This window comes from Telmatherina bonti, assembly GCF_933228915.1.
Source record: "Telmatherina bonti genome assembly, chromosome: 1".
Lineage (NCBI taxonomy): Eukaryota > Metazoa > Chordata > Actinopteri > Atheriniformes > Telmatherinidae > Telmatherina > Telmatherina bonti.
In genome coordinates, this window is record NC_136619.1 from 42,126,488 (window position 1) to 42,140,081 (window position 13,594).

At 43.4% G+C, this 13,594-nt stretch overlaps 1 pseudogene across 1 annotated transcript; it reads left to right on the forward strand.

The window, feature by feature from the left end:
- Positions 1 to 9,149: 9,149 nt before the first annotated feature.
- On the forward strand, positions 9,150 to 12,300 carry LOC306774722 (guanylyl cyclase-activating protein 2-like; annotated as a pseudogene). The gene is made up of 3 exons: positions 9,150 to 9,556; positions 10,390 to 10,489; positions 12,179 to 12,300. The product of its transcript is annotated as a guanylyl cyclase-activating protein 2-like (transcript).
- Positions 12,301 to 13,594: the final 1,294 nt, after the last annotated feature.

Genomic DNA, 13,594 nt, shown 5'->3' on the forward strand with positions numbered 1-13,594 from the left:
GGAACATGGTGTTCGTTATGGACAATCCATGATGAGCACAGAAGTCCAATAACAAAACACCATTTGTGTTCGGGGGGGGGGACCATGCCTCCCAATCACTCCCCTCCAGGTCTCACTGTCATTGCCCACGTGAGCATTGAAGTCCCCCAGCAGAACAATGGAGTCCCCAGAAGGAGCACCCTCCAGCACTCCCTCCAAGGACCCCAGAAAGGGTGGGTACTCTGAACTGCTGTTCGGCACATAAGCACAGACAACAGTCAGGACCCGTCCCCCCACCCGGAGGCAGAGGGAAACTACCCTTTCATCCACCGGGGTAAACCCCAACGTGCAGGCACCAAGCTGGGGGCTGATGAGAATGCCCACACCTGCTCGGCGCCTCTCACCATGAGCAACTCCAGAGTGGAAGAAGCTCCAGCCCCTTTCGAGGGTTCTGGTTCCAGCACCCAAGCCATGCGTCGAGGTGAGTCCAACTATATCAAGCCGGAACCGCTCAACCTCGCGCACAAGCTCAGGCTCCTTCCCCACCAGAGAGGTGACGTTCCACGTCCCTAGAGCCAGCTTCTGCAGCCGGGGATCAGACCGCCAGGGTCCCCGCCCCTTGCTGCTGCCCAGTTCACACTGCACCCGACCCCTATGGCTCCTCCCACAGATGGTGAGCCCACGAGAGGTGGGGCCCATGTAACCCTTTCGCACTGAGCCCAACCGGGCCCCATGGGCGAAGGCCCAGCCACCAGATGCTTGCTCTCGCGCTCCAACCCCAGGCCTGTCTGACCCGCGTCCGGGCAAGGGCAACATTTATGCCCATGGTCATTATCATCACAGAGGTCTTTGAGCCGCACTTAGTCTGGTCCCTCCCCTATACACCTGTTTACCATGGGTGACTCTACCAAGGCATAAAGCCCCCAACAACATAGCTGCTGGGATCTTCAGGACACACAAACCCCTCCACCACGATAAGGTGACGGCTCAGGGAGGGGTATTAATATTATGAATATTTTTATTTTCTTCCTTAGTATTAATATGTATGTATACATGGCTATATACATATGTATGTATAGGTATGTTTTCTTTCCTTATCTTTCATTTGTTCGTTCATTCAAAAATAAATAAATTATAACTAAAAACCTAAATTAAAATTAAGTAAAAGGATAGTTTACAGGCTGCAAAGAACTTGATGAGGAGGTTCAGCAACCTGACTCGGGTTCAATGGAGGAGGACCATGTCTAAAAGATGCCTTGCAGAGGGTCCTGAGGACCGGAGCTGGACAGTCCAGCGTTAAAGCAAGATGTGTTTAAGTTGATGGAGTTAGTCTGAGGGATGGAGTAGAAACAGAAAAGAGAGAACATCAAACAAACATTAAGTTTAGTTGTTAAAACGAAGAATCCAGATCTGAGAACATAATGTGTGCTCGAGGTGTTGGAGTGAAAAAAGGCTCACTTTGCTCTATGTGGTGTGTATTATTGGATTAACCTAAACTACAGCAAGTAGACTGAAGACTGATTTACAAGCAGGTGAAATAAGCGAAGGCTTCGGCCCACACCTTTGTGGTTCACTTCCAGCCTGGAGGTGGAGACATCCACTGCGCTGTGGTCGCTGTCGGGGTGCAGCTGGTGGAAACGTCTCAGTTCCTCCTCCCAGCACACGTAAACACCCCTCCAGTTCTGACCGGATGATGAGTCAGCTCCTGCACAAGTCTGGACAGTAAAACCATGCAGAGGTTCAGAAAGAATAATGTGATTGTGGCAAAAAATAAAAAGTTTCTCTCGCATTAATTCTCTAAAATATGTGTGCCTCCTTTTCATCCTTTACATATGAAGGAATCACAGTTTTAATCTCCAGATAAGCCAAAAAAATAATAAAGTTCTGCAGAAACTTTTATTCTCATGTAAGATTTTCTGCTAAATAACCTGACTGACTTTTCCTGAGCCTTTAACAGCAGTTTATTCGCTACTTTTGGTGATTATACATTGTATTTTAATGCAGCTGGATGATGAATAAAGCATTTCTCAGTCATCTTATATTTTCTGACATTTGCTAAATAAAATAAAGGCAAGTTAGACAGGATATTATACAGTTAACCAACAGCAGGCCAGTAATACAACCATATAAAAAGGACATGTTTCCAGTTACTGACTGGGCAACACTAACATATTATCCAGTTTACAATATAATTTGAATAAAAGGAGTCTAATTACGGCCAGCCTGTCCGACGTCCACAGCTCGCCTTGTGCTTTCTACTTATCAGCTGAACAGTAAAAGTCTTTGGAACCAGCTCATGACGCGAATGCAAATTTATTTTGAAAGCGCTGCTGTGTGTCGCTGGAAAAGAGGAACAGGAACAATGCAGGTACATTCTGCTTATCAGCATGATTTTCATGCTGCATTTACACCTTTATGTTTCAGTGGAAGATGGATCCCCACTGCTCTGGTGATGATGTGACCATGCAGATGTGTGCAAGAGAGACGGGATGCATCTGCCATCTGAGATCCCTGCCAAAGATGGTGGAGGACAAGCGTAAGCTGTTAACTTCCGGTGCGGAAGACATCCAGAGAATGTCTGAGAAAAAGATGCGAGGAATCGTCACGATGAAGTCTGGAACATTCACATCTGCTGTAAATGCTGTAAAACGGTTTTATGTGCTGCATGTTGAATGAGTTGAAGTTTCATGATCTATGTTTCTGCTGAAGTGCAAACCACAACATCGAATAAAAAAACACAACGACAAACCGAAAATGACAACAAGAAGTTAAAAATACAACAGCATTAACCTGCTAGAAGCCGTAGGTTGCCGTTAGCAACAAGACAAATCGCTGATTGGACGACAACTTTTTCATTTGTTGTTGTGTTGATATTGATGTTTTCATGGTTTTATTTGGACAAGAGGTGTCGTTGTTTGGACTTTTTGTGTCTTTGCTTCTTGTTTCCTGCTTTATTTTGAAGTTGTGATTGCTGTCAAGCCTCGTTTCCTGTTCATTAGCTCATCAATCACACCTGTTTCCCTGCATTTATAAAAACCTGGTTTCTGTTCTCACTTGCTGGGTTTTTGTGCTTTGCTTGTTGCCTCTGACGTCTCCCTTCTGGCTTCGGAGTTTAGTTTATTTATAAAAGTTTATTTTAGGATGAAATCAGGTTCCTGCTAGTTTTCTGCCTCCTGCCTCTCCTTCCTGCAACTGGGTCCCTACACCACCATAAACCATGACACGGTGCAGAATCTATAAGTTTCATTAGTTCCTTCTGACACACTTTCATTCAAATATTTTCTTTTTCATACACTGTTTTATTCTGAGATTGTTTTATTTTGTGAAAGATAGAAAGAAATAGTTCCAAACCTACCATATCCGGATGCCGTGCGAGTTGATGTCACGCTTCACCCATCATGTGTGTCTACTGTACGAACCGATGAAGAAGCGTGATATGAGGATGATGCAGCAACTTAAATCAGTCTCAAATTGTGGGAAAAGATGTTCAGTGTGACATGGTGATTGGTTAATTCAGAGTGTCGTGAAGAAGATTCAGTTTTCACACTCAGCAAATAAGGATTTTTGGTGAAAACTTAATGAAATGATGCAACAATAAACACACGTCCTTCTCAAAGCTATAAATGATCCACAGTACCCGTGTGGTTTTTTTTGTTCAGGCTCTAAAGCCTCTCATCAAGTTAAATATTAATCTTATAGCATCATTATTTTTACTATGTACACACACGCAGATGAAGCTGCTGTCTTCAGTCGGCCTTACATCGGCCTCAAAGAGGATATAAACCGTGTGGCTTCAGACGTTCAGTCCATCCTCACTCAAACCCTGAAGTCAGCAGGTAGGAGATGTTTCTGCTGGAAGATCTAAAATATTCAGCCATGTTTCACTCTGATGAATGTATTATACTAAATCTAGCAGTTATGATGAACAAGATGAGATTAGGACTTCATTCCTGAACTTTTCACTGTTAAAACTGGTAAAAAGGTGATTTCTTGCAGCTTTGTTGGTGACTTAGTTCATGTTGTCATCTCTGCTTTTCATGTATTTGTCTTCAGTGTTTCCACTGGAAGCGTGGTCATAGCTGCAGTCATGAGGATCCTTTTCTTTTTGGTTCTGCATTCAGGTAAACACGCTTTATTTGGCCTTTTGTATGACTGTAATGATCTTTACTGCAGTGTGTTTAGTGTGTAAATGGTGAATTTCTGTGTGATCTTTCTGTCTGTTAAACAGGATTTCTGCAGTTTGTCTGGACAACAAATCGTCTGCGATCTTTCAGACCAGTTCCAAGACTTATGTGGGATGAAACTCTAGACTGTTGTAAAAAAACGGGTGAATCATTGATCACGCTGTATGATGATGATGATGCTGAGTTTGTCAGTAATTATTTAAAGGCTGGAGATAAAGGCAATCCAAATATGTGGCTTGGGCTGCACAAAAGTCGGACCAGTGTTACCACTTGGTCAGATGGTACAGTACCTACAATGCCTGAGTTTAAAACTCCTCCAGAAGTTTCAGGGGGAGAGCAGAAATGTGGAGCAGCTGAAAACGGAGCATGGCAGGCTTACACGTGTTCAGACAAAAGAAGCTTCATCTGCCAGAAGGGTAGGTTAAAAAACCTGAATATTATGTGTTTGTGTGTGTATATACTAATCATTATAGCTACATTTAGGTCTGAATGCTGAAATCCTAGTTGCACATGTAAAACGGAGCGCTGAGCTCTGGCATAGAAATCATTTTATGTCTTGCTTGTTGGATAAACTGTTTATCGGGACATATAAAACGGATGACAGATGATCATACAGGAAAGTATTAATATTGTAACAGATTCATCTTCATGTTCAGGTAAAACCTACGTCATGATGGAGGAACAGAAGGACTGGTGCGGGGCCCTGCAGTACTGCAGGAGACACTTCACTGATTTAGCCATCATTACTAACAACCAGGAAGCTGAAGATGTAAAACAGAAAAGTCGGGACAACAGCTTGTGGATCGGACTCCTGCATGATGAGTGGGAGTGGGTGGACCGAAGCTGTTCGACACATAGAAACCAGAGGAACTTCACAGATCATAAATGTTCATCTATCCGCAGAGAGGACGGCGATACTATGAATGGATTTGACTGTACATTTAATGCAATAGGACTGTGCTCCAGAGGTAAGCAATAAGCTGTTCTCATCACAAACAGCTGCGTTCACATCAGACAGCATTCACTAAGAATAACTTTATAAATATGCAGGTTTCATCTGAACTTCCTAAACAGAAACAAACAACTCATGTTTTCAGTAAAGCTGTTAGAAAAGCAGAAGGAAACGCAGCAGCAGAGGAGATCAGCTTCTTACTCATCCAATACATGATGAATGTTCCTTTGTTTTCCAGGCAGCGTGAGAATCAAAGTCATCACAGAGCTGGAATTAAGTTGGGAAGAAGCTCTGGACTACTGTGAGGAAAACCATTCCCGCTTGCTGTGGATAGAGGATGAGGAAGATCAGAAGGCTGTTGAACAGTGGTTAAACTACACTTATCATTATCATGCAGCATCAGACCCTGGTCCGCTCTGGATCAGTACCAGGCAGAGTTCTGTCTTTGGGTTCTGGATTTGGAGCGACAGGATCGTCCGCTGGGACAACTGGGAGGGTGGAAAACAGCCAGAGCTGGGCTCAACTTCTCAGTGTGGAGTCATCAATAAGAACTTCACGTGGAGTCATGAAGACTGTTCTACGGCGCTGCACTTCATCTGCGAGGAAGATATTTTATTCCTGAACGAATGAATCGCAGCTGCAGTTGTTGCTGAAACGCAGGAAAACGTAGAATCAGTTTGAGTTGATCCTTTGTCTGACCTTTAACCATTTATTCCTCTCTTTGTTTTTGCTGTTTTTATCTGGATTTGGGTTATTTTTATTAAACACTCTGATTCTGTGGGAAACATGTTTGCTGTGATGTTTGGTGGGAATCATTACTTAACCTGTTTTACCTGTTTGGAGGATATTTTATGTTCTGTGTTCAGTGCAGTTATTCACGTTTCATCATATATTCATTCAGTTATCACATTTCATTTAATCACTTCCATTAATTCTTATTAAATCAATCACACTGTGTTCATTTATTCATCGTCCATCTTCTCTGTCCATCTTTTATCCATGATGTGCATGTTTGAGCAGATGTTGGTCTGGACTGGATGACGATGTTCATACTGGCATCCAGATGTTCCATCAGCCTGTCTGATGGTCTCCATGTACACATGTTCTTAATTCTTTAATAAACTTTATGAAACTTCATTCTGCAGAGATGGATGACATGCAGACAAGCTGCAGGATGGCAGATCTCCAGGACGGACCTGTGCAGTTGGATGGGAGATGTGCCATATTCAGGATGAGAGTTTTTAAATGTATATTTTAAGTATTATTACTGTTTCTTTTACTGATTAATGTCTGTGGTACTTCTGCATTTGTTTTATTGTATCATTTTAGTTTAGAGTTTGGACTTTGGGCTTGTTTGCACTAAAACTCCTTTCAACAGATATGTACAAATGGCAAATGAACTTTCTGAATCTGAATCTGAACCGCTCTCCAACAACCCTGACGTACAACAGAAAGCTATTTGTTAGTTTCTCAGATGTACTGCGGCACATTTTCCTCATTTAAAGGCGAACGCAGACGCCACAGAGGTGCTGTAAAGAACAAGAAGACGTTCTGAGAGAATATTTCTGAGGACGATCAGAGATAGCGTTTCTTTTTACATGATGTGGTTAGTGGATTTTCAATTAGTCCAAGTAATGAACAAAGATTGAACTATCACCTCCCAGTGTCCAGAAGCTGTTCAGAATGAGAGAAAACTAATCCGAGTGGTCATCTAAATGTTCTAAAACTCAAGTAAGAACCAACAATTATTGTGACAAACTTTGGAATAATCATCCTAAAAATTTTTTTTTTTTAAAAAAACCTTTTCATACATCTGTCACTAATGTGTGTAACTTCCGGTGCCGGTCAGAAGACTTGACCTGCATTGTATTTTCCCACTGAACTTGGAAGGGGTTTAAGTCACTCCACCCTCAGGTTTCTACATTTCTTTTGAAAAACAAACCATGTATTATCTTAAACACTCTACAGAAAGAGAAGTTTTGGAGGTTTAGACCGACCCAACCTTCATTACTACTTATTAGTCAACAGGTTACAGTATGTCTCGGGGGGGTCGGCCTGCGTCGGGTTGGCTGGGCTGACCTGGATTTGCCGTGGTGGGCTTGGTTGTGGCCCCAGGACAAATAGAGTGGGTGGTTTCAGCGTGTGTGTGTAGATGTGGGGGTCTGTGAGTGGATATTAGGGTGTGTGCATGTGTGGTTGGGGGGGTTAGGGGTGTGTGTGTATGGGGGTATGTCGGGGAGATATATATATGTATGTATGTATGTATTTGGAGACACACAGGTTCAAAAACAGCAAAAAGAAAAAAACGATACTTCATCAGCTGAGTAGTGAGATAGGAACTAGCCTTGGTTTCTTTTCTTCTCTTCTTATTTCTCCTCAGGGCTTTACCTCATGTCCATGCTTTCCTTTCTCCTTTGTAGATCACTTCCATTTACAGTCTATGCTTCCCATAGAATCAACTTTACTGCATGTTAAATCCCGCCTCTGCGCCATAGCGCCCTCTGGTGGGGATCAATCATAGTAAATTCCACATAAATTTAGATTAAGACTGGTAGTTACTCCTCAATACCGTCAAGCCAGCTGTGTCTGACGTCAGATCGAACTATCACTGATCAATACATCTTATTTTACACCAATCAAGCCCGAAAAGGCTGAACTTGCAACGTGTCTTTTAGTTTGATCAGTCACAGAGTGACACATACCATGGCTGAAGCCTGCAGAAAGGCGACACCTGGTGGAGGTGGGAGGTATTGCACCACGCGTCCATGAGAAGCTCAGACCGAAATGTGGGGAAAATGCGGCATTCAGCAGCTTCAGTGAGGTGAAAATCATCCCAAGTCTCTTTCGGTTCACTGTTTGTTGCTTTATTACGGAGCTGACATCTTAATAAAACATTACTGGGAGCTTATGACGTCATGACGTGATAAGTTTTACGGGAAGATGAAACACAACACACTCCTGCTGCTGCTGCGACATAAAAGTTGTAATTCAAGCCCGTTGAGTCATTTCTCTCATTCACTGCACGCGCACTTTCCCCAAATATTGCAAACAAGTACTGATACAATTTAAAAGCAGGAATTTCTTCAGCATGGTAGAAAAGGCTCACTCAGTTAACAATGGAAGAGAGATTACATAAAAAGTAATATAGGAACAGTAATAATAATGACTATATATATATATATATATATATATATATATATATATATATATATATATATATATATATATATATATATATAGTCATTATTATTACTGAAATATATCAATTTCACATTGATTTTAAAAATCAATGTGAAATAATCAATGAATAAAGAGCAGAGTTTTCTTCAGGAGTTTGAGCAAAAGGAGTAGAAAGAGCAGAAACCTTCAGAAAAGTCTTCACATCTCGACCAGGTTTTTAGCGGTTTGTCCGCAGGTTTGCGCCAAGTTGCGCAACCTGCCTGCAGCCTGACCCCCCCTGTCTGACAGGAGGATGACAGGAGGATGCAGGAAGAAAAACAAATCAAATCCGAGTCCAAATCCCGCACATCTGGTTTGATTTGGCGCCTTTTCCAGCTGTGGAGGAGAAGACATGTCTGGATAAACCAGCAGGAAGAAGCAGGTCCTGTCCAGCTCCAGTATGAGTCCAGTTTAACCCTGATAGGCCAAACTGGGTAAACAGACACAGGCTCTCTGGATCAGGACCACATTTAACCCCTTAATGCATCCAGTCTGTTAATCTGTCAGAGTGTTTTTCTGGGGACAGAATCTGCTTCTCTCTGCTGTTAGAGATGATTTATTACCTGTAAAGTTTCATAGTTTCATCAGACAACCTTTTAGCTCACTATGAAGTCACCCGACTGGTTCCCAGAACTCCTAAATTTGTGATCAAACTGGTGTCACTGGTTGGGATTTGGTGAGTAAAGGTGAAGAGTTAATTGGATTTGCTGAGGAAGAGCTCTGGAAATAGCTCAGAGTGCTGGAGACAACAGGTTTCACAGCAACACCGCGATGCTCTGGTGAGGACATAATTTTATGGCTGTTTACTGGGAGTTATGGGCCAAGCAGAGAGCCACGCGCACGCTGAGGTGACCCTTAAGGATATCCAGGAGCTCTACTGTAAGTTTGCCAGTGAGTGTCCCAGTGGAAACCTGCACCTGCACGAGTTCAAGAAGATCTTCGGTGTGAACAGCAGCTCTTCGGAAGAGGAGCTGGCCTACGTGGAGAATGTCTTCCGCTCCATCGATGCCAATAAGGTACGTTGTCATGACAACCACATCTTCCCAAAAGCTCTGGCTGGATGTTCATGATGCTCAGAGTTTCTGGAGTTCTGGAGTTCGTGGCGGCCGTGAATCTGGTTCTTCGTGGGAAGCTGGAAGACAAACTGAAATGGTCTTTTAAGGTTTATGACAGGGATGGAAACGGCAGCTTGAGCAGGGAGGAAGTCAAACATATTGTCAGAGTGAGTCCTCTGGTCTTATAATTTATATCTAGAAATGTTTTGTTTTTGTTTGTTTTTTTTTAAAAATGATTTTCAAATATAAAAACATTTTAAAGCCTGACAGGAAAATAAGACATCCAGCTGATTGTAGTACAACAAGTGTCCGCCAGGGGGCAGAAAAACGCGCATCAGATTGTGTCCAATAAGGTTCGGAGTAAAATCGATCAAAATCATTATTTTTGATGAGAAAAAATCTTTCTCAAGAGGAGTCACATCCACAAAGCTCCACCGTCCTGCTGTCATGATGCCTGACGGAATAACTTTTTAAATAGTTTAGTTATTTCAAGTCAACAGTTAGACCTGCTGCAGACATTTAGTACCAGTTCAGAACCAGTTCAGTCACAGTTATGCAAAGATCCATAAATGCAACCTTTAGTAGAGTTTTTTCATTTACATTTTTCATTTACAAAGTTGGTGAAATATTGTTTATAATTTGATATTAAAGTTGGCGCCTGATCACAGGGACAAATATAAAAACTGATAACATGTCACTGAATGTGGATACAGAATAATTCAGATCCTGCAGATTACTCAGAATTATTTCAGGTAAATTTAGTCTGAATGTGAGAAAGCTCATTAGTTGGGTGGAAATATTTGTTGTAGAATTGTAAATAACATAATAATAAATGTAAAATATATTATTATTTTTGGTAAAGATTTAAGTTAAGCTGTGATATAGAAATAGCTACAGTTTTTCTTCTCATGTTACTCTGAATTGTTCCATATAATGTGTTTTATTATAGAAGTTAATGTGAAAAGTTTGACATCTGTTTTTACTTTTTTCATCTCTTCAGATTATCAACAAGATAAAACGTCACGGAGACCCGAGTGTGACGGAGAACGTCGACGACGTCTGTGACCGTATATTTCAACTGGTTGACCAGAACAGAGACAGTAAGTCGACTGCTTGCTTTGATTTAGCTATAGAACAGAAAGTAGTCCTGCTGCCACTAAACGTTCCAGTTTCCTAATGAACACTTTGACAGAATCATGTTTTATCTTCACATCCATCTCAAAACGATCCAAACATGTTTTACTGCAGAAACGTTGTGATGTCGTAATGTTCAGTCACTACATGAAGACATGGCTGGACCCAAACCCAGTTCTGGACCCAAACCCAGTTCTGGACCCAAACCCAGCTCTGGACACAAACCCAGTTCTGGACCCAGAACCCAGTTCTGGACACAAACCCAGTTCTGGACCCAGAACCCAGTTCTGGACACAAACCCAGTTCTGGACCCAAACCCAGCTCTGGACACAGAACCCAGTTCTGGACCCAAACCCAGCTCTGGATACAAACCCAGTTCTGGACCCAAACCCAGTTCTGGACCCAGAACCCAGTTCTGGACCCAAACCCAGCTCTGGACACAAACCCAGTTCTGGACCCAAACCCAGCTCTGGACACAAACCCAGTTCTGGACCCAAACCCAGTTCTGGACCCAAACCCAGCTCTGGACACAAACCCAGTTCTGGACCCAAACCCAGTTCTGGACCCAGAACCCAGTTCTAGACCCAAACCCAGCTCTGGACCCAAACCCAGCTCTGGACCCAGAACCCAGCTCTGGACCCAGAACCCAGCTCTGGACACAAACCCAGTTCTGGACCCAGAACCCAGTTCTGGACCCAAACCCAGTTCTGGACCCAAACCCAGCTCTGGACCCAGAACCCAGCTCTGGACACAAACCCAGTTCTGGACCCAGAACCCAGTTCTGGACACAAACCCAGTTCTGGACCCAAACCCAGCTCTGGACACAAACCCAGTTCTGGACCCAAACCCAGCTCTGGATACAAACCCAGTTCTGGACCCAAACCCAGTTCTGGACCCAGAACCCAGCTCTGGACCCAAACCCAGCTCTGGACACAAACCCAGTTCTGGACCCAAACCCAGCTCTGGACACAAACCCAGTTCTGGACCCAAACCCAGTTCTGGACCCAAACCCAGCTCTGGACACAAACCCAGTTCTGGACCCAAACCCAGTTCTGGACCCAGAACCCAGTTCTAGACCCAAACCCAGCTCTGGACCCAAACCCAGCTCTGGACCCAGAACCCAGCTCTGGACCCAGAACCCAGCTCTGGACACAAACCCAGTTCTGGACCCAGAACCCAGTTCTGGACCCAAACCCAGCTCTGGACCCAGAACCCAGCTCTGGACACAAACCCAGTTCTGGACCCAAACCCAGTTCTGGACCCAGAACCCAGTTCTGGACCCAAACCCAGTTCTGGACCCAAACCCAGCTCTGGACCCAGAACCCAGTTCTGGACCCAAACCCAGTTCTGGACCCAGAACCCAGTTCTGGACCCAGAACCCAGTTCTGGTTGTGTTTGGTCTGAGTTCCACATGTAGAATATATTAAATTCATTTTAATTAAGATTTATTTTAGTTTCATTTGTACAAAATCAGTGAACGACAAAGTCCAGGTTTACAGTCCAGTTTAGAGAAACGTTTCATTTAAACACAAACCAGCGAAGAAAAGAAGACAAAAGAATCCCTGAAAGGAAGAGAGATAAAAGTTTAGCCGGATGTGTTTCATCATAAATCCCTGCTGACGTTTATTCACATCGGTCTTCTGGCTTCCTGCCAGACCAGATTTCTTTAGAGGAGTTCATCGAAGGCGCCCAAAAGGACCCGTGGCTGCTGGAGCAATTCAAACTGGACCTTGGGCCTTCCGACTGGTTCAGGAGGCAGATGAAGAGGAGCTCCTGAAACGCCAGACTGGGAGGGATCCATCAGCTGGTGATTCACCAGTAAGGACGTCCAGTACGACCATCGCTGCAGGGACCATCAGCAGTCTCAGACTGAACAGCATCCATTTTTTTAATACCATTAAAAAACTTTGTTATGTGAGAAGCTCCATAAATTCCAGGTGGATACCTCCACAACCACCTGGATCTATGACTACCTCACAAACAGACCCCAGTTTGTGAGACTGAAAGGTTGTGTGTCTGAGATGGAGGTCAGCAGCACTGGTGCACCACAAGGAACTGTACTCTGGCCATTCCTCTTCACTCTGTACACCTCAGACTTCCAGTACAACTCTGAGTCCTGCCATCTGCAGAAATACTCTGATGACTCTGCAGTTGTGGGGTGTATCAGGGATGGACAAGAAGCAGAGTACAGAGAACTGGTCAGTCAGTTTGTTAAATGGTGCGGTGACAATCATCTCATATTAAACAGCAGCAAAACAACAGAGATGATTGTTGACTTCAGGAGGAAGAAGAATAAACAAAGCACTGTTTCCATCCTGGGAGAGGAGGTGGAGGTGGTGGAGGAATACAAGTATCTTGGAGTTCAGCTGGACAACAAACTGGACTGGAAATGCAACACTGACTACATCTACAAGAAAGGTCAGAGCAGACTGTACTTCTTAAGGAAGCTGAGATGGTTTAACGTCTGCACCAAGATGTTGCATATCTTCTAGAAGTCTGTTGTGGAGAGTGCAGTCAGCTTTGCAGCATCTGCTGGGGTAGTAGCATCAGAACCAGAGACTTGAAGAGAATCAACAAACTGATCCAGAAAGCTGCTTCTGTGCTTGGAGTAACTCTGGAGCCGCTGGAGCTGATTGTCCAAAGAAGAATGCAGCACAAGCTGATGAAGATGATGGAGGATTCTTCACACCCTCTCCACAACACAGTGATGAAACAACATCACTGTGTTGTGGAGAGGGTTGCCTTGATATTGTCCAAGGCAACAATCGTTCTTTTTTATACAAATTCACACACGAGCGACTCGTCACTGTGTTCAGCCATCTTGACTTTTTTACGTTTGGCTTCTTCAAAATAAAACAACTGCACTATAAACCACAAGGGGGCACTGCAGACCAATGTATAAAATAAAAACTTGTAAAAAAAAAAAAACTTAAATGCCACTTTAGAAAGGGGCAGAACACTCCCCGCCTGGTACAATACAATTGTGCCACTAATAATATTGTTTACCATTGACATTTGAACATCAAACAAACGTCATATACACAGCTTAGTTACCATCTGGTAAAAGTAAA